General features: G+C 47.3%; 1 protein-coding gene across 4 annotated transcripts in view; it reads right to left on the minus strand.

Annotated features, from left to right (window-relative positions):
• Positions 1-20,492, minus strand: part of VTI1A (vesicle transport through interaction with t-SNAREs 1A) — a 226,960-nt gene that overhangs the window by 185,132 nt on the left and 21,336 nt on the right. The window lies entirely within an intron of this gene.

The following is a 20,492-nucleotide window of genomic DNA, read 5'->3' on the forward strand; positions in this document are numbered from 1 at the left end:
AATCTTAGAGTTCTATGTGAAGAGGAGCCGGGAGTCTCTGACCCTGGAGGGCCCCCTAATGGACGCCCATCGGATACAACCTGGAGGGACTGCGCCTGCGAGGAGCTGCGCCATTTATGTGCCGCCAAAAACAGCAGGAGGATCTGGTGCTACAGACGGACGCCATAGTCACAGCTCTGCCTGCAAGTCCTGCAACTGCTGCCAGGAAGATTGTTCAAAGCCGCAGACACCGAATATTCACCTCGTGCCTCACTATACAGCCATGTCCAGCGCCTCCATACTGCCCCCTCACTATACAGCCATGTCCAGCGCCTCCATACTGCCCCCTCACTATACAGCCATGTCCAGCGCCTCCATACTGCCCCCTCACTATACAGCCATGTCCAGCGCCTCCATACTGCCCACTCACTATACAGCCATGTCCAGCACCTCCATACTGCCTCCTCACTATACAGCCATGTCCAGCGCCTCCATACTGCCCACTCACTATACAGCCATGTCCAGCACCTCCATACTGCCTCCTCACTATACAGCCATGTCCAGCGCCTCCATACTGCCTCCTCACTATACAGCCATGTCCAGCGCCTCCATACTGCCCACTCACTATACAGCCATGTCCAGCACCTCCATACTGCCTCCTCACTATACAGCCATGTCCAGCGCCTCCATACTGCCCACTCACTATACAGCCATGTCCAGCACCTCCATACTGCCCCCTCACTATACAGCCATGTCCAGCGCCTCCATACTGCCTCCTCACTATACAGCCATGTCCAGCGCCTCCATACTGCCCACTCACTATACAGCCATGTCCAGCGCCTCCATACTGCCCCTCACTATACAGCCATGTCCAGCGCCTCCATACTGCCCACTCACTATACAGCCATGTCCAGCACCTCCATACTGCTCCTCACTATACAGCCATGTCCAGCGCCTTCATACTGCCCCCTCACTATACAGCCATGTCCAGCGCCTCCATACTGCCCCCTCACTATACAGCCATGTCCAGCGCCTCCATACTGCCCCTCACTATACAGCCATGTCCAGCGCCTCCATACTGCCTCCTCACTATACAGCAATGTCCAGCGCCTCCATACTGCCTCCTCACTATACAGCCATGTCCAGCGCCTCCATACTGCCCCCTCACTATACAGCCATGTCCAGCGCCTCCATACTGCCCCCTCACTATACAGCCATGTCCAGCACCTCCATACTGCCCCCTCACTATACAGCCATGTCCAGCGCCTCCATACTGCCCCCTCACTATACAGTCATGTCCAGCGCCTCCATACTGCCTCCTCACTATACAGCCATGTCCAGCGCCTCCATACTGCCCCTCACTATACAGCCATGTCCAGCGCCTCCATACTGCCTCCTCACTATACAGCCATGTCCAGCGCCTCCATACTGCCCCCTCACTATACAGCCATGTCCAGCGCCTCCATACTGCCCCCTAACTATACAGCCATGTCCAGCGCCTCCATACTGCCCCCTCACTATACAGCCATGTCCAGCGCCTCCATACTGCCCCCTCACTATACAGCCATGTCCAGCGCCTCCATACTGCCCCTCACTATACAGCCATGTCCAGCACCTCCATACTGCCTCCTCCCTAAACAGCCATGTCCAGCGCCTCCATACTGCCCACTCATTATACAGCCATGTCCAGCGCCTCCATACTGCCTCCTCCCTAAACAGCCATGTCCAGCGCCTCCATACTGCCTCCTCACTATACAGCACTGTATGATGTATGCAATACAGTATAGGAGGCTTACCTGTCGGGGGAGCGGTGGTATGTGAGCGGCGGTGTCATGTCTGCCCCCCACACATCACATAGATGCTGCTGGCCAAGATCTTACAAAATGGACTATTAGAAAGCAGGTTTTTATCTCTCCCTTGTCTGTAATTACACTAAATAAAATGGAGTGTGCAGCAATATCCCCATAATTACTCACCGCCGAGCTCTATACCGCAAGATTAATAGGCGGCGGGAATGAGGGACCACGTGGGGCGGGATGAGAGGAGTAACGAGAGCTGGGAACCTTGTGGGGGACACTCAGAACAGCACAACTCTTACCAGTCTCAAATCAGGTCATTCTGTTCCCCTATTTAAAGGGAACGTGACAGCATGTGTGACCATACAGACCGCGGCAGGTGTGACCATACAGACCGCGGCAGGTGTGACCATACAGACCGCGGCAGGTGTGACCATACAGACCGCGGCAGGTGTGACCATACAGACCGCGGCAGGTGTGACCATACAGACCGCGGCAGGTGTGACCATACAGACCGCGGCAGGTGTGACCATACAGACCGCGGCAGGTGTGACCATACAGACCGCGGCAGGTGTGACCATACAGACCGCGGCAGGTGTGACCATACAGACCGCGGCAGGTGTGACCATACAGACCGCGGCAGGTGTGACCATACAGACCGCGGCAGGTGTGACCATACAGACCGCGGCAGGTGTGACCATACAGACCGCGGCAGGTGTGACCATACAGACCGCGGCAGGTGTGACCATACAGACCGCACCAGGTGTGACCATACAGACCGCACCAGGTGTGACCATACAGACCGCACCAGGTGTCAGGTATTGTCCTTGGAGAGATGTGTAATCATTCAGCTGCTTATGTTGTTAGTAGCAGCAGGACTGTGATATATGGATACAGAATTGTTGTTTCTCCGAGTGCACTGGGGTGTGTCCTCACACTGCTGTGCTCTCTGCATTTAACTGAACAGACCTTCACTGAGTGACTGCTATAGTATTTAACCTGGAGACTGCTTTAGCTTTTACTCAGAGGAGCAGGTTGTAGGAGTTCTGGGCGGAGAGAACAGCAGTGTGAGGACACAACCCCAGAGAACAGATCCTAGCTACAATGCTAGTTACATAGGACTGCAGAACACATCTACTACATGATCTGTACTAAAAGAGATATCACTGTGTTGCCTGTGGTGTTACATAGGACTGCAGGACACATCTACTACATGCTCTGTACTCAGGGATATCACCGTGTTACCTGTTGTGTTACATAGGACTGCAGGACACATCCACCACATAATCTGTACTCAGGGATATCACTGTGTTATCTGTGGTGTTACATAGGACTGCAGGTCACATCTACTACATAATCTGTACTCAGGGATATCACTGTGTTATCTGTGGTGTTACATAGGACTGCAGGACACATCTACTACATGATCTGTACTAAGAGAGATATCACTGTGTTATCTGTGGTGTTACATAGGACTGCAGGACACATCTACTACATGATCTGTACTAAGAGAGATATCACTGTGTTATCTGTGGTGTTACATAGGACTGCAGGACACATCTACTACATGATCTGTACTCAGAGAGATATCACTGTGTTATCTGTGGTGTTACATAGGACTGCAGGACACATCTACTACATGATCTGTGACGACTATAATGCAGGAACCTGTAGAGGTCAAACACTGGTTTGGAGTAACAAGAAGACAAATTTTAGGATATGATTAGGTTCTGGATGTACTGGGACAATATTCCCTGGCACATACATGTTACATTTCTGCAGGAATCGTTTAAAGGGACAGTGCCGTGTATGTCCCCACCATGAGCGGCAGCGCCGGTATTAAAGGCTATCAGCCCTTCCAGTAGCAGCAGCAGAATCAGAGGCGTCTTTAATTATTCATCTCATCACGATGGGAGGCTAACGCACGCGGCAGTATGCAGAGGATCATATGGAGATTGTTTTTGTTTTCTGCCTTTCCTCCAAAAAGCGAACAAATTGGCAGCGACTCCTCAATTATCGCTCTCCATTTCATTTTTTTTTCAATTTCTCCAACATCAAAGGGTACGGAGAAATTATAGCGGCATTCCCGGGTCAATGAAAGGTAATCAGCGGAGCGAGCGCCTCCACAATAAAGATAATAGCTCTGCTATGGAGAGTGAATGGAGTCTGAGAGGCCTCGCAAATGGAATTAAAGGGGCGCCACGAGTACAGCGTTCACTGACATCGGTCACTGACAGGAGGAACTGGCTGAGCCCCCTCCCCAAAAAAATAAGGAGGATGAGGAGGCAGAAAGAAAACCTGCTGAGAGATATTGAGCTTTGTAGTTACAGCCTGTGAGGAGGCCTGAGATGTACAGTCAGATGTACAGATATAGGTGTATGGGTGGTTATTTAGGGTCTTCTCACAGCGCGCCCCCTCTGAACATGTAACATATTAGTCAGAAGATCAATGAAATAGAGGTCCAGAATAATGTTGAAAAGTCAAACCAGGAACCAGAGGGAGTCATATGGAAGTCGGGTGTCCTTAAGTCAGGGGCGGCATGTATATATATACACTCGACTATAAGCCTAGTTTTTCAGCACAAAATTTGTTCTCAAAAACCCTATCTCGGCTTATACTCGAGTCCAGGAAAAAAATAGTCAAAACTCGCCTTTCAGACGTCACCTGTAGGTCCTATGCTTGTTTTGATCCTCCAGCGCCTCCTCGAGTGCTTTGGTCCTTTTCTGATTCTTCCGCTCCTCTTCGGGTCCCCTCACGATACCGGCGTCTAACAAACAAGGACGTCGGCAAGCAGCTGACGTGATTCTCTGTGTTGGCAAAGCGCGAAGACCCAAAGAGGAGCAGAAGAATCAGAAAAGGACCGAAGGACCCGAAGCGGCACCAGAGCATCAGAGAAAGACTGGGCAGACTATATACTACAGGGGCTGGGCAGGCTGTATACTACAGGGGGCAGGCAGGCTATTCACTACAGGGTCTGGCAGGCTATATACTACAGGGGTCTTGCTGGCAATATACTGGGGAGGCATTGACCAATGCATTTCCCACCCTCGGCTTATACTCGAGTCAATAGGTTTTCCCAGTTTTTTGTGTTAAAATTAGGGGTCTCGGCTTATACTCGGGTCGGCTTATACTCGAGTATATACTGTATAGCATATATAGGTTCCGACTTAAGGACACCCGACTTACAGATGACTCCTAGTTACAAACAGACCTCTTTGCCCACTGTGACCTCTGGTGAAGCTCTCTGGATGCTTAGTGAGCTTTCGCCAAACCTGCAATGATCTGGTATCTACAATGAAGCTTTATTGATAAACCTTGTTCCATGACTGCTCAAAATTTTAAAAATCTTTTTATCACAGGAACAAAAAATTACTTTGTACAAAGTAACACTTCGAAAATATAACAGTTCCAACCTACAGACAAATTCAACTTGAGCACAAACCTACGGAGCCCATCTGGTATGTAATTTGTATACATTTTATTGTTACGTGGCGTTCTGAACCCGTTTTTGGGCCGCTATTAAGCAGTCTGTCAGAAAACGCATGGGTTTTTCGAAAAGGCATCCGTTTTTTACTTATTTTAATTAAGATAATTGATAAAACCGGTCGCCACGTGTGCCGCCAGCCTTAGTCTGGTTCAGTAGGCGACACAATCATGGGGAAGACCGCTGACTTGACAGATGTCCACAAGGCAGTTACTGAGCCCCAAAAGGTCATTGCTAATGAAGCTGTTCACAGAGCGCTGTGTCACAGCATATTAATGGAAAGAGTGGAAGGAAAAGGTGTGGAGTGGATGCTGCTGGAGAGCCGGCACACAAAGATGTATACAGGACATGGGCTACAAGGCCTGTGTTGCTCCTGACCAATAGACAATGCCAGAAGCCTCGTAGGGCGTTGCCACACAAAGAGTTTTGAAATCGTTTTTGGTCCGTTTTTAAGCAGTCCGATTTGTAAAAAGGCATCCGTTTTTGACAGGTTTTACCAATTATCTTAATTAAAACTGGTCAAAAATGGTTGCAATTTCAAAAACCGCATGCGTTTTTGAACGGACCGCTTAAAAACGGATCAAAAACGGGTTAAAAATGCCATGTCTCCATGGACACACAGTGTCTACATATGCATTAGTCTATGTGGCCACATAGTAATGTATAGCCATATGTGCACCAGTCTACATGGACACATAGTGATGTATATCCATATGTGCATCAGTCTACATGGACACATAGTAATGTATATCCATATGTGCATCCATCTACATGGACACATAGTAATGTATAGCCATATGTGCATCAGTCTACATGGACACATAGTAATGTATGTCCATTTGTGCATCAGTATACATGGACACATAGTAATGTATATCCATATGTGCATCAGTATACATGGACACATAGTAATGTATATCCATATGTGCATCAGTATACATGGACACATAGTAATGTATATCCATATGTGCATCCATCTACATGGACACATAGTAATGTATGTCCATATGTGCATCAGTATACATGGACATATAATGTATATCCATATGTGCATCCATCTACATGGACACATAGTAATGTATGTCCATTTGTGCATCAGTATACATGGACACATAGTAATGTATATCCATATGTGCATCAGTCTACATGGACACATAGTAATGTATATCCATATATGCATCCATCTACATGGACACATAGTAATGTATATCCATATGTGCATCCATCTACATGGACACATAGTGATGTATATCCATATGTGCATCAGTCTACATGGACACATAGTAATGTATATCCATATGTGCATCCATCTACATGGACACATAGTAATGTATAGCCATATGTGCATCAGTCTACATGGACACATAGTAATGTATGTCCATTTGTGCATCAGTATACATGGACACATAGTAATGTATATCCATATGTGCATCAGTATACATGGACACATAGTAATGTATATCCATATGTGCATCAGTATACATGGACACATAGTAATGTATATCCATATGTGCATCCATCTACATGGACACATAGTAATGTATGTCCATATGTGCATCAGTCTACATGGCCACATAGTAATGTATATCCATATGTGCATCCATCTACATGGACACATAGTAATGTATGTCCATATGTGCATCAGTATACATGGACATATAATGTATATCCATATGTGCATCCATCTACATGGACACATAGTAATGTATGTCCATTTGTGCATCAGTATACATGGACACATAGTAATGTATATCCATATGTGCATCAGTCTACATGGACACATAGTAATGTATATCCATATATGCATCCATCTACATGGACACATAGTAATGTATATCCATATGTGCATCCATCTACATGGACACATAGTAATGTATATCCATATGTGCATCAGTCTACATGGACACAGTAATGTATGTCCATATGTGCATCAGTCTACATGGCCACATAGTAATGTATGTCCATATGTGCATCCATCTACATGGACATATAATGTATATCCATAAAGATAAAGTGAAGATTTTTATTCCATCTCTTTTTGGAGTGCTGCTTTATCCATTGATTCCTGCTAACATTGGTGGGGTTTGTCGGACCCCCTATTGCCTTCACACTGTGTTTCTCTTAATGTATATCCATATGTGCATCCATCTACATGGACACAGTTTACACGAGTTTAGCCTCGTCTTCCTGTAGACTGAGAAATGGAATAAATCTTCTTGTACCTAGTGAATGGATAGCGGTTCTGCCAGCTTCTTCACACTTGATACCTGTGACTATTCCATGTGTGTCGGTGTGCCGGGTATCTCATGTATATATCTATATACAGTAACACATCGCCTTCAGTCACTGATGAATAGTCTACTGCTGCAGCGTATTTACACAGCACGATTGTTACAATGTGTTTCCTAACAATCAGAAAGACGACTGTTCCTGCCAACTTCACAACAATAACCCTTTACGCAGGAGTCCTGTGCTGACATCTGCTGTAGCCGTGGAAGGAGCGAGATGTAATGGCGGCATATATTGGACACTTCTAACAGGTTATGGATGATCTACGGGGGCAGAGATTTGTCCATTGCCGCAAATATGACGGCATCAACAGAGTGAATCGTATTCCTGGACGGAAGAATTCATGTATAGAAGATTCTGAGCGTTCAGACTTGTACTAGAAGGGGTTAAATACCGCGTGACTACAAGACCCCCAAACGCGTTAATTCATTCCAGTTTATTTCAGTAATGTGAAAGCGTTTGTGACTGCAGACAATAGCGGTGATCAGACATGACTAGTGACATATACGGGACCGCGTCCTCGCTATTACACACCTAGAGCGGCAGGACAATGCGCCGCGAGCTGCCGTGCGTCTTTATGTTACAGACACGAGAGCACAAGGTCAAAACTAATGTGCATTTCAATGACTCTGGAGAAAAAACTAGAAAAATGGGAAAAAAAACCCGATCCCTGGGAAAAAAAAAAAAAATCCCATTATCTCTCCTTCTACAGGTAAAGAAGTTTCTTGGTGGATCCGAGGAGCCTCCAACCTGCTCAATTTTACTAATCAAACTGGCTGACAGCCCAAACAAGCCATCTGAGGCGGATAATTAAGAGAAACGGAGGAGGAGGGGGCGGCGCGAGGATCGCACTTCATAACTATCAGCTGTATATAAATTTGTACTTAGACCAAAATGCAAGCGGATGATTTCTGCTGGAAAGGAAATGTCACAGAAGCCGCGGCGGCTTGAAGGCGCTCGATTCATAATGCATTTTATAAATAGTTAATGTCTCCCATACATAAGCCGGGGCTGGCAAATCAAAAAATTGTCAACATTTTTAGTCCTAGTTGTCAGTTTGTGCTGTCGACTGGAGCTTTGTGTGCGTTTCTGAAGCCGCGAGGAGGCTTGTAATTCCAGGCAGTTTCTCTATACGGCTTTAAGAGCTTCTCCAGCCAACTTTCTTCCCCCCGCCAAGATTGTGGCAGATGTAAAGAATGGGGGGAGGGGGGGGGGGTAGAAAAGTTTTGGAGTTTGCTTGTTAAGACTTTGTTATTGCTCTTTATTCATTGTAGAATAGGTGGTAGCTGGGGGTGGTGTGCGATGGAGAAGATAGCGCCCTCTAATGGTGAAAAGGTCAATGGTTGTGGGTATATAGCGGGAGCAGAGCTTCACCTGATTACTGACCATAATCCCGATAACATGGAAGACATGAAGTCTGATATCAGGACACAAGAAACCCTCAAGCGCATTAGGAAGCAGGATGACGTACAGCAGAACAGATGCTGCAGAGTACTACAGGGCGGTAATAATACCGGCAGAGGGGATATATACAACGTGTGCAGGGGAAGCAAACGCCGCCGCAGCGAGGACGAAGGGCCGATAACGCCGCCGCAGCGAGGACGAAGGGCCGATAACGCCGCCGCAGCGAGGACGAAGGGCCGATAACGCCGCCGCAGCGAGGACGAAGGGCCGCTAACGCCGCCGCAGCGAGGACGAAGGGCCGCTAACGCCGCCGCAGCGAGGACGAAGGGCCGATAACGCCGCCGCAGCGAGGACGAAGGGCCGATAACGCCGCCGCAGCGAGGACGAAGGGCCGATAACGCCGCCGCAACGAGGACGAAGGGCCGATAACGCCGCCGCAGCGAGGACGAAGGGCCGATAACGCCGCCGCAGCGAGGACGAAGGGCCGATAACGCCGCCGCAGCGAGGACGAAGGGCCGATAACGCCGCCGCAGCGAGGACGAAGGGCCGATAACGCCGCCGCAGCGAGGACGAAGGGCCGATAACGCCGCCGCAGCGAGGACGAAGGGCCGATAACGCCGCCGCAGCGAGGACGAAGGGCCGATAACGCCGCCGCAGCGAGGACGAAGGGCCGATAACGCCGCCGCAGCGAGGACGAAGGGCGCCGCCACAGTGAGGATAAACCCGCGCCGCCACAGTGAGGATAAACCCGCGCCGCCACAGTGAGGACGAAGGGCCGATAACGCCTCCACAGCGGGGACGAAGGGCCGATAACGCCGCCACAGCGGGGAAGAAGGGCCGATAACCCCGCCACAGCGGGGAAGAAGGGCCGATAACCCCGCCACAGCGAGAACGACGGGCCGGCGCCACCACAGCGAGAACGAAGGGCCGGCGCCACCACAGCGAGAACGACGGGCCGGCGCCGCCACAGCGAGAACGACGGGCCGGCGCCGCCACAGCGAGAACGACGGGCCGGCGCCGCCACAGCGAGAACGACGGGCCGGCGCCGCCACAGCGAGAACGACGGGCCGGCGCCGCCACAGCGAGAACGACGGGCCGGCGCCACCACAGCGAGAACGACGGGCCGGCGCCACCACAGCGAGAACGACGGGCCGGCGCCACCACAGCGAGAACGACGGGCCGGCGCCACCACAGCGAGGATGAACCCGCGCCACCACAGCGAGGATGAACCCGCGCCACCACAGCGAGGATGAACCCGTGCCACCACAGCGAGGATGAACCCGTGCCACCACAGCGAGGATGAACCCGTGCCACCACAGCGAGGATAAACCCGTGCCACCACAGCCACAGCTGGCCGCCACAGGCGTATACTGAAGGAAGACAGAAAAAATATCCAGAACAATAAGTAGCATATTATTCCACATGACTGCTTGTACTCTGTAATGTAGTACAGACAGTCCCCGGGTTACGTACAAGATACCTTCTGTAGGTTTGTTCTTAAGTTGAGTTTGTACGCAAGTAGGAACTGTATATTTTTTATAATTGTAACCACAGACAATTTTTTTTTTGGGGGGGGGGGGGCTCTGTGACAATCGGATTTTAAAAATGTTGGATTGTCATAAGAACCAGGAGTAACAATAAAGCTTCATTACAGAGACCTGTGATAACTGTTACAGCTGATCATTGTAGCCATAGGGTGATGGCACATGTGGCATTTTGAACACGTTTTTGGCCCGTTTTTAAGCAGTCCATGAAAAAACGTATCGGTTTTCTTGACAGGTTTGACCAATTAATTGTAACTGGTCAAAAACGCATGCTAAAGTACAGGAAATTATCAACACCCAGACGTCCATTTGTAGCTAGGGGTCGTCTGTAAGTCGGGTGTTCTTAAGCAGGGGACCGCCTGTATTTTACTTGTATATGTCCCCTATGATTTGTAAAGCCCCGCGGAATATGATGGCCCTATATAAAGATTATTATTATTACTATCCTCCTCTCCTACCGACTAAACTGAACAATATAAGGACCGTCAGCTTGATCTTACCCCAAAAACAAAAAAAAAAAGAAAAGAAATAAAATGAAAGCCCAATGTCTCAGTATCCGGGACACATGGATATCAGGCTTATTATATTTACATTCACATGACGAGGAGCAGCAGTATAAAGCAGCGATATCTTCATCTGACAATGACACGCTGCCCCCACTGGCCACCGCAGGAATGACAGACGGTATCTGCACTGGTCATGTGACTGTGCATTAACTTATAACAAAGGACGGCGGTGATTGCGCTCGTTAACACACGGATTGTGGGTTGTTTTTTTATTAATCCGCCTCCCGCTCTCGACTGTACAGTAACTCAGGTGCCGATAACTCGGGAGATAAGGACGGGGCAGGTGCCCAATATTTCTCTGATTAAAATGTAATTAACTTGTTAACCCCGCTCTGAAGAAATGTCTTGCCATTTAATTGAGTTTCAATGATCTCGCTCAGAAGCTTGATTTACTCTCAAAAAGCGAGGGCCGACATCCAATCCTGATTGTTAATTAAGTGCGGAGGGGGCTGGCGAGGCGTTATATTACTAATGGGAGACGCAAAAACTAGAATGACGGGGAAAAAGTTACAAAAGAGCTGGAGAAACCAAATCTGCAGTAACCCAATGGTAACTCAATGGCCACGTCAGGGTAATGTACAGAGCGGGAGGATTTCATGTGTAGCATCCCCTAGGCCAGTGCTGGTGAACCTTTCAGACCGGGTGCCCAAACTACAAATAAAACCCACATATTTACTACAAACTTACCAACATGGCAATTCAAGCTGCAACTTCCTCCCTGCTCCGTTATTGAGACTACATGAGGCCTTGAGTCAGGTTTGCCAAACTCTGTACTGAGGCGACGGCCTGAGTGCCTACAGAGAGGCTCCGAGCGCTACCCCATACCCTGTAACCGGCAGATTCAGGATTTAGACGGGCTCGTCCGCCCACAACAGCCGGGCCCGTCCCTGGAGAGAAGTGTTGTGATATCTTCTGTATGTTGTTAGTAGCAGCAGGACTGTGATATATGGATATATATTCCAGAATTGTAGCTTCTCCTGACTGGGATGGTGTGTGCTCACACTCCCCACACACACTTCAAGATTACTCCAAACAGAGGGGAAAGACTATGGTGTAACGCAGAGCACAGAAGAGTGAGGACACACTACCACTTGAAAAAAAGCTACAATCCTGGAACGTAAATCCACAGTCCTGCTGCTACTAACAGCATACACAAAAGTCTGATTACACATCACTACAGGGACAATACATAACATTGTTTGCACAGAGGACGACAGTGTGAGGACACGCCCCCCGAGCACTTGAAGAAGCTACAATCCTTGTATATAAATCCATATTTCACAGTCCTGCTGCTACTTACAACATGAACAAAGGTCTGATTACATATTTCTCTAGGGACAATACATAACACTGCCTGCAAAGGCACAGAGCACAGCAGTGTGAGGACACGTCCAGTCTACTTGGAGAAGCTACAATACATGAATATAAATCCATACATCACAGTCCTGCTGCTACTACCAAAATACACAAAGATCTGATTACACATCTCTCCAGGGACCAGAACACTAGCTGCAGAGAGCACAGAGCACAGCAGTGTGAGGACACACCTCCAGTGCACTTGAAAAGGCTACAATCATGGAAAATAAATCCATATTTCACAGTCCTGCTGCTCCTAACATCATACATAAATGTTAACTTTAAGTTATATTTAGGCGAGCTGATTTGATCAGTGAAGGTAGTCAATGGCTTAATGATAGAAGGCACAGTACATAGGAATCCGTGTATTGTACAGAGCAGAGTTGCCTGCCCATGGCGCTGCAGAACCAGTACCTGGGCCCCAAGTGTCTCTGGCCCGGATGGAGCAGAGAGGATGCAGAGGTGCTAATTACACGTCAGATCTATTCACTGAAAGCAAGAAAGTGCATCACGACCCCTTTAACGTGATGTATAGAATGAAATTGACGCAAGCGAGGGGAGAATTAACTCCATGAATTAACCAGGCGGACGCGCGGTCAGCGGAGAATTGGCGGCCGGTGCGTAGGATTAGTCTCTGCCGGTAACAATGAGGCCCATTCTGAGCAGCCGAGAACACGGCAAAGCGATTGTCTACACTGCAGCGCTGGGAGCGGGATACAATGTTATCAGTGAGAATGGATGCAGAACGCTCCCGCGTGTACGGAACAAATTAACAAATCATCTGTTATTCTAATAGGGGCGCGACCCCGATCCCCGCTAAATTACCGCACACAGCGCAAACAGGTGACGTACAGAGTTTGCATATTTGTTCCCCCATAAAGAGATGCAGATACACAGATCCGCCATCGTCCCGGGCGCGCTGGCATTTGTCGCCCGTTATCTACTCCTCACATTTAATTTACACGTTCTTTATCACGCGTCTCCGTCCTCACAGATAGAACCAATGGCACCGCAACACCGCGCCGGCTGCCATTTACTACAATCTGCGGCCAAACAAAGGATTTACAGATAAACAAGGGGAAGACATTCCAGCTGGACACAGCGCAAACCGCTACAAGGGAATGACCAATCAGAAGGAAGAGACGAAAATTAAGTTTCCGAAAGCCAAGTACCACATCTTACTAGTCTATAGGGATATCGAGCATGCTGGTATAACCTGGGAATATAGTGATATATGTACAACTGGTATAACCTGGGAATATAGTGATATATGTACAGCCGGTATAACCTGGGGATATCCTGTATATAATGATATATGTACAGCTGGTATAACCTGGGGATCTCCTGTATATAATGATATATGTACAGCTGGTATAACCTGGGGATCTCCTGTATATAATGATATATGTACAGCCGGTATAACCTGGGGATCTCCTGTATATAATGATATATGTACAGCTGGTATAACCTGGGGATCTCCTGTATATAATGATAGATGTACAGCTGGTATAACCTGGGGATCTCCTGTATATAATGATAGATGTACAGCTGGTATAACCTGGGGATCTCCTGTATATAATGATAGATGTACAGCTGGTATAACCTGGGGATCTCCTGTATATAATGATATATGTACAGCCGGTATAACCTGGGGGTCTCCTGTATATAATGATATATGTACAGCTGGTATAACCTGGGGATCTCCTGTATATAATGATATATGTACAGCCGGTATAACCTGGGGATCTCCTGTATATAATGATATATGTACAGCCGGTATAACCTGGGGATCTCCTGTATATAATGATATATGTACAGCCGGTATAACCTGGGGGTCTCCTGTATATAATGATATATGTACAGCCGGTATAACCTGGGGGTCTCCTGTATATAATGATATATGTACAGCTGGTATAACCTGGGGATCTCCTGTATATAATGATATATGTACAGCCGGTATAACCTGGGGATCTCCTGTATATAATGATATATGTACAGCCGGTATAACCTGGGGATCTCCTGTATATAGTGATATATGTACAGCCGGTATAACCTGGGGATCTCCTGTATATAGTGATATATGTACAGCTGCTATAACCTGGGGATCTCCTGTATATAATGATATATGTACAGCCGGTATAACCTGTGGATCTCCTGTATATAATGATATATGTACAGCTGGTATAACCTGGGGATCTCCTGTATATAATGATATATGTACAGCCGGTATAACCTGGGGATCTCCTGTATATAATGATATATGTACAGCTGGTATAACCTGGGGATCTCCTGTATATAATGATATATGTACAGCCGGTATAACCTGGGGATCTCCTGTATATAATGATATATGTACAGCCGGTATAACCTGGGGATCTCCTGTATATAATGATATATGTACAGCTGGTATAACCTGGGGATCTCCTGTATATAATGATATATGTACAGCCGGTATAACCTGGGGATCTCCTGTATATAATGATATATGTACAGCCGGTATAACCTGGGGATCTCCTGTATATAGTGATATATGTACAGCCGGTATAACCTGGGGATCTCCTGTATATAGTGATATATGTACAGCTGCTATAACCTGGGGATCTCCTGTATATAATGATATATGTACAGCCGGTATAACCTGGGGATCTCCTGTATATAATGATATATGTACAGCTGGTATAACCTGGGGATCTCCTGTATATAGTGATATATGTACAGCTGGTATAACCTGGGGATCTCCTGTATATAATGATATATGTACAGCCGGTATAACCTGGGCATCTCCTGTATATAATGATATATGTACAGCCGGTATAACCTGGGGATCTCCTGTATATAATGATATATGTACAGCTGGTATAACCTGGGCATCTCCTGTATACAATGATATACGTACAGCCGGTATAACCTGGGTAATTACATAACCTGATAATTATAATAATATAATAGTTTGACATGGCGGTATAACATAACGGTGGAGTATATTGGAGTATTATGGATATAATGATTTTATATCTGGTCCTGGAGTCAAGGTGAATAATATGTCAAAAAAACAATAGAAAAAGTATTGGGATTTATGAGAGTGGATGGATATGTAGCGCCCCCCGCTGAGCTGTCAGCATCCCCCCCATCCCTGCAGTAATGGCTTCTCCTTAATGACTTAAGTCTGAATTATGAAGCCTGTGATCTGCAATGTAAGTAATTAGCGATTCCTTCCTGAAGCCCCTATATTCCCTGGGCCGCCATTACTGCAGCGGCGGACATTAAACACGGCGTATAGGAGGGGAATTACCGGCTCTTTTGAAGTCGCGTTGCTGGTAATATATATTTAATATACCTTTAAGATCCCTGTCATCCCGCGGCGGCCGACATTACACAGACAAGGAGAGAACACAAAGGGGATCGGCTGTTACATGTCTCCCAGACAAAAGTTACTGCAGGATTTGTCTTCTAATTCTTTCTTTTTCTTTTATTTTTGTCTATCAAAAGGAATTAAGTAAAAAAAAAAAAAAAGTGATTTTATTACAATAACCCTCGCCCTAAGCTGCAGGAGTAAAGGAAAAATATAAGGATGCAGGGGGAGATCTCAGCCAGGAGGGTCCCCCACCTATAAAATATACAGTGTTATATGGAAGAGGGGTAAGTGCCGGGTTAGTGGAACCAGTTTGTATTTTTTTGGGGTAGCAGGTTGTGATACTTTGGGCTACTTCTAGGGGCAGTGTCTAAGTGGCCTGCATAAACTTCATCCTCTAACGCCTATAGATGGGTCTGCATTTAAAACGTGGAGATCACCAGGTCTCTACCTCTAGGAGTAGTCGCAGTGTAAGCAATGGTTGGCTTATAACTGAAAGACATCAGATGGGAGGGCGAGTGAGTAGTCAGCTGTAGTCCGAGATCAGGGAAGGCAGCAGTCAGAAGTAAATACAGGCTCAGGGCACAGGTCAAGGCATAGATCAGGGCCTGCAGCAGTCAGGAGTACATGCAGGGTCAGGGCCTGCAGCATTCAGGAGTACATGCTGGGTTAGGGCACAAGTCGAGACAGGCAGAAGTCAGGTGTACATGCAGGGTCAGGTTACATGTCAGGGCCAGCAGCAGCCAGGAGTACATGCAGGGTCAGGGCCTGCAGCAGTCAGCAGTGCATGCAGGGTAAGGGCACAGGTCGGGCCAGAAGCAGTCAGGAGTACATGCAGGGTCAGGGCACAGGTCGGGCGGGAGAGGCAGCAGTCAGGAGTACATGCAGGTTTGGGGTACAGGTCATGGCATAGATCAGGGCAGGCAGCAGTCAGGAATAGATGCAGGGTCAAGTTACATGTCAGGGCCAGCAGCAGTCAGGAGTACATGCAGGGTCAGGGCAGCCAGCAATACATCCAGGGTCAGGGCACAGGTCGGGACAGGCAGCAGTCAGGACTACATGCAAGGTCAGGGCACAGGTCCGAACAGGCAGCAGTTCGGAGTAGATGCAGGGTCAGGGTACATGCAGGGTCAGGGCATAGGTGAGGACAGGCAGTAGTCAGGAGTACATGCAGGTTTAGGGTACAGGTCAGGGCATAGATCAGGGCAGGCAGCTGTCAGGAATTAATGCAGGGTCAGGTTACATGTCAGGGCCAGCAGCAGTCAGGGGTGCATGCAGGGTCAGGGCCAGCAGCAGTCAGGGGTGCATGCAGGGTCAGGGCAAGCAGCAGTCAGGGGTGCATTCAGGGTCAGGGCAAGCAGCAGTCAGGGGTGCATGCAGGGTCAGGGCAAGCAGCATGGATATGAAGTTAGAAGCCATTGAGGGTCCACACATGGCAGCCATTGCTCAACCTCAACTAGGCTAATACTACAAGAATGGGGCACATTTGTATCCAGGGAGGATGGTGAACCCAGTGGCCATGACTTTCCGGACCAGTTGGATGTCAGTGATAAGTTGTATAAAACTGGAGTAAAATGTGGGGTCTAGTGGATAGCCTCTAAATCTAACTTGTATTTTTATTGAAGAAAAAAATGAGACGCACTCCAAGGTAAATGTGAAAAAACGGATTAGCCCAAGTGCAACGTTTCAGACCCTGTTCAGGACCCTTTTTCAAGGGAAAAATGATCGGGCTGCAGAAGATACAGGACCTTTGCCGCTGCTTCTTCCATCGGGATCCAATAGAACAGAAAGCTGGAGCCGAGGAGGAATAGTTCCTGCTCTTCCAAGTGTTCCACATAAAACCCATTCAGTACTGGTGCTGATTCTGTTGATAACCCACATGGCCACCATTCAGCAGCCCAGCTTTTCTAGACTTCTGACTGCTAGGTTTATCTCAATTTCAGATTATTTTGCATAGCAAGGAAGTGCCGTCATTCAGGGGCATAGGAAAGCTGTGTGATAATAAATGACAGCACATGGTTTATCATCCAACTTCATATGAGTAAATCTGTCTGGACATGGGAAAGCTGGGTGACCGCTCTAAGTGATCTTTAAAGTCATCCCCATTAGCAAGTCCTGCAGGTTGATGGAGGAGTCACACAGGGAGCCCTACAAATCGCTTAGTCTCCATGAGCTTCATGGACATGGGGGACAGTAAAGAGGAGATGATAACGTACAGTTAACCCTTCTCCTGCCACTAGAAGGGTCTCTGCATAGAGGAGGCCAGTCTACACTAGAGGTGATTCTGCAGGGCGCTGCTGCCACCTAGCTGCAGCACTGGATACTGCGCCCACTGCATTCCCTACAATTAAGAATGATTACTCTGAAACCCCTTTGATGATTATCTGGAGAATTACAATGCAATTAAGAGCAGATATCAGTGGTAAATATTAGACTTCATCTGCGGATCCCTATCTGCTTTATTTATCTTAATAGTATAGCGGGAGGAGGGGGGGGGGAATCATGATTTATGGATATCCGAACATAAAATAAATATATAATCCCCTTACTATACCACCGGAGGTCGTAAAGAATCTGAATTTACAATCTGATTTCATCCTATAGAAAACATCTTTTCAGAGTATACAAGTCCTTGGATCATGCAAAGAAGTTTCTTAGTCCTATCGACCCCTTTAAGGGTCGTGACCCAGTAACTTTTCAACAAAATTTTCATACATCCTAATCTACTTTTTCTCTATTCTGGCTGAATTCCCTCTCGCTAAAAGTTAGATGCTCAGTGAGGTATCAGATTGCATAGAAGTCTATGGAGACGGGAGAGGGAATCGGATTCACAGCACCTTGGTCTCCAGTCACAAGCTCCGAGCTGGCCCATCATTACATCACTACTGACAATAGATGATGACAAAGGTTATCTCCTCCCCCTCCCTGTACAATGACCTCTGTATAGATAACACTGACCCATCATTACATCACTACTGACAATAGATGATGTCACAGCTTATCTCCTCCCCCTCCCTGTACAATGTCCTCTATATAGATCACACTGACCCATCATTACATCACTACTGACAATAGATGATGACAAAGGTTATCTCCTCCCCCTCCCTGTACAATGACCTCTATATAGATAACACTGACCCATCATTACATCACTACTGACAATAGATGATGTCACAGCTTATCTCCTCCCCCTCCCTGTACAATGACCTCTATATAGATAACACTGACCCATCATTACATCACTACTGACAATAGATGATGTCACAGCTTATCTCCTCCCCCTCCCTGTACAATGACCTCTGTATAGATAACACTGACCCATCATTACATCACTACTGACAATAGATGATGTCACAGCTTATCTCCTCCCCCTCCCTGTACAATGTCCTCTATATAGATAACACTGACCCATCATTACATCACTACTGACAATAGATGATGTCACAGCTCATCCTGGCACACTGTCTTAAGTTACTGCTGTGGTAGCCAGTACAGGGCTTAACAGAAGGAAGCGGTTGTAAAGCAGTTAAATGCAGAGAGTACAGAGCACAACAGGGTGAGGACATGCCCTCAGTGCATGTGGAGAAACTCCAATTCCAGAATATAAATCCATATGTTACAGTCCTGCTGCTACGAACAACATACAAAGTCCTGACTACACCTCTTTCTAGGGACAATAACGGACACTGGCTGCAGAGAGCACAGAGCACAGCAGTGTGAGGTCTGATTACACATCTCTCCAGGGACAATACATAACACTGGCTGTAGTCTGTGGTGTCACATCTGACAGGTTATCGAAGTTTAGATCCAGTTATCACCCAGCTTTTCCAGGTTAAGATATAACTAGGAAATGGAACAGAGAGGTGACACAAGGAGGTAGATTTAGTCCACAATTCACGAGGAGAAATGTGAAAATAAAACTGCAGAGGTTCATCTTATCTGATGACAGACAAGGTCACAAAGTGGGAAATTTGGGGTGAATTATTTTATCTCGTCCTCTTCTGTTCTGTAATCTGCCGGAATCCTAGAAGAGTCGCTGACATGCGCTTCTATTACCGCCGTGTAGATATGATCTGGTTAGGTTATCGTAACTGAGCATTTCGTATTGAGATTTATTCTGCGCTCGCCCCGCGGGCGTCCTGTTAGGGTAATAAGACAGTCATCCATCTTCTTGTAGCCTCCTCTTTAGATCCGCATGGAGGTTCCTGAATTTTCTGTAGTATAATGAATGGTTGTGCGGCACGGGAAGGTCAGCGGTGGCGGGCCGGGTGCAGCGAACATGGCACGGGCCGCCCGGTTAATATGCAGATGAATTCCACTGAACTTTGCATAGCAGAGAGGTAATTGCTTCATAGACGCAGAATAAAATGGTTTCCCCGTGCGGGCGAAACCGGCACCGATGACCTCTCCCCCCGCAGCCTTTGTGTACAGCACATGATTTATTTAGCGTGTGACATGCAATTTATTCACATTATGTTTGAAAGTTTCATTGGGAGACAAATTGTGGCGTTTTGTAATCACTAACAAGTCCAGATGAGGATGAGGCCCCCGCACAGCAAAGGTCAGAGCCGCAGAGCGGGAGGTAGAGGAAGGAGCGGATGGGAGAGATTATACATCTAAAGAGGAGAGCAACACTCAGGAGGAACCGGCACCAGATTTACACCATTACACTACCTGCCCCTCATGTAGGGAAGAAAAGTCCCCCTTTTATGTGAAATCTTA

Source organism: Engystomops pustulosus, chromosome 11, assembly GCF_040894005.1.
Source record: "Engystomops pustulosus chromosome 11, aEngPut4.maternal, whole genome shotgun sequence".
In the NCBI taxonomy this organism is placed as follows: Eukaryota; Metazoa; Chordata; class Amphibia; order Anura; family Leptodactylidae; genus Engystomops; species Engystomops pustulosus.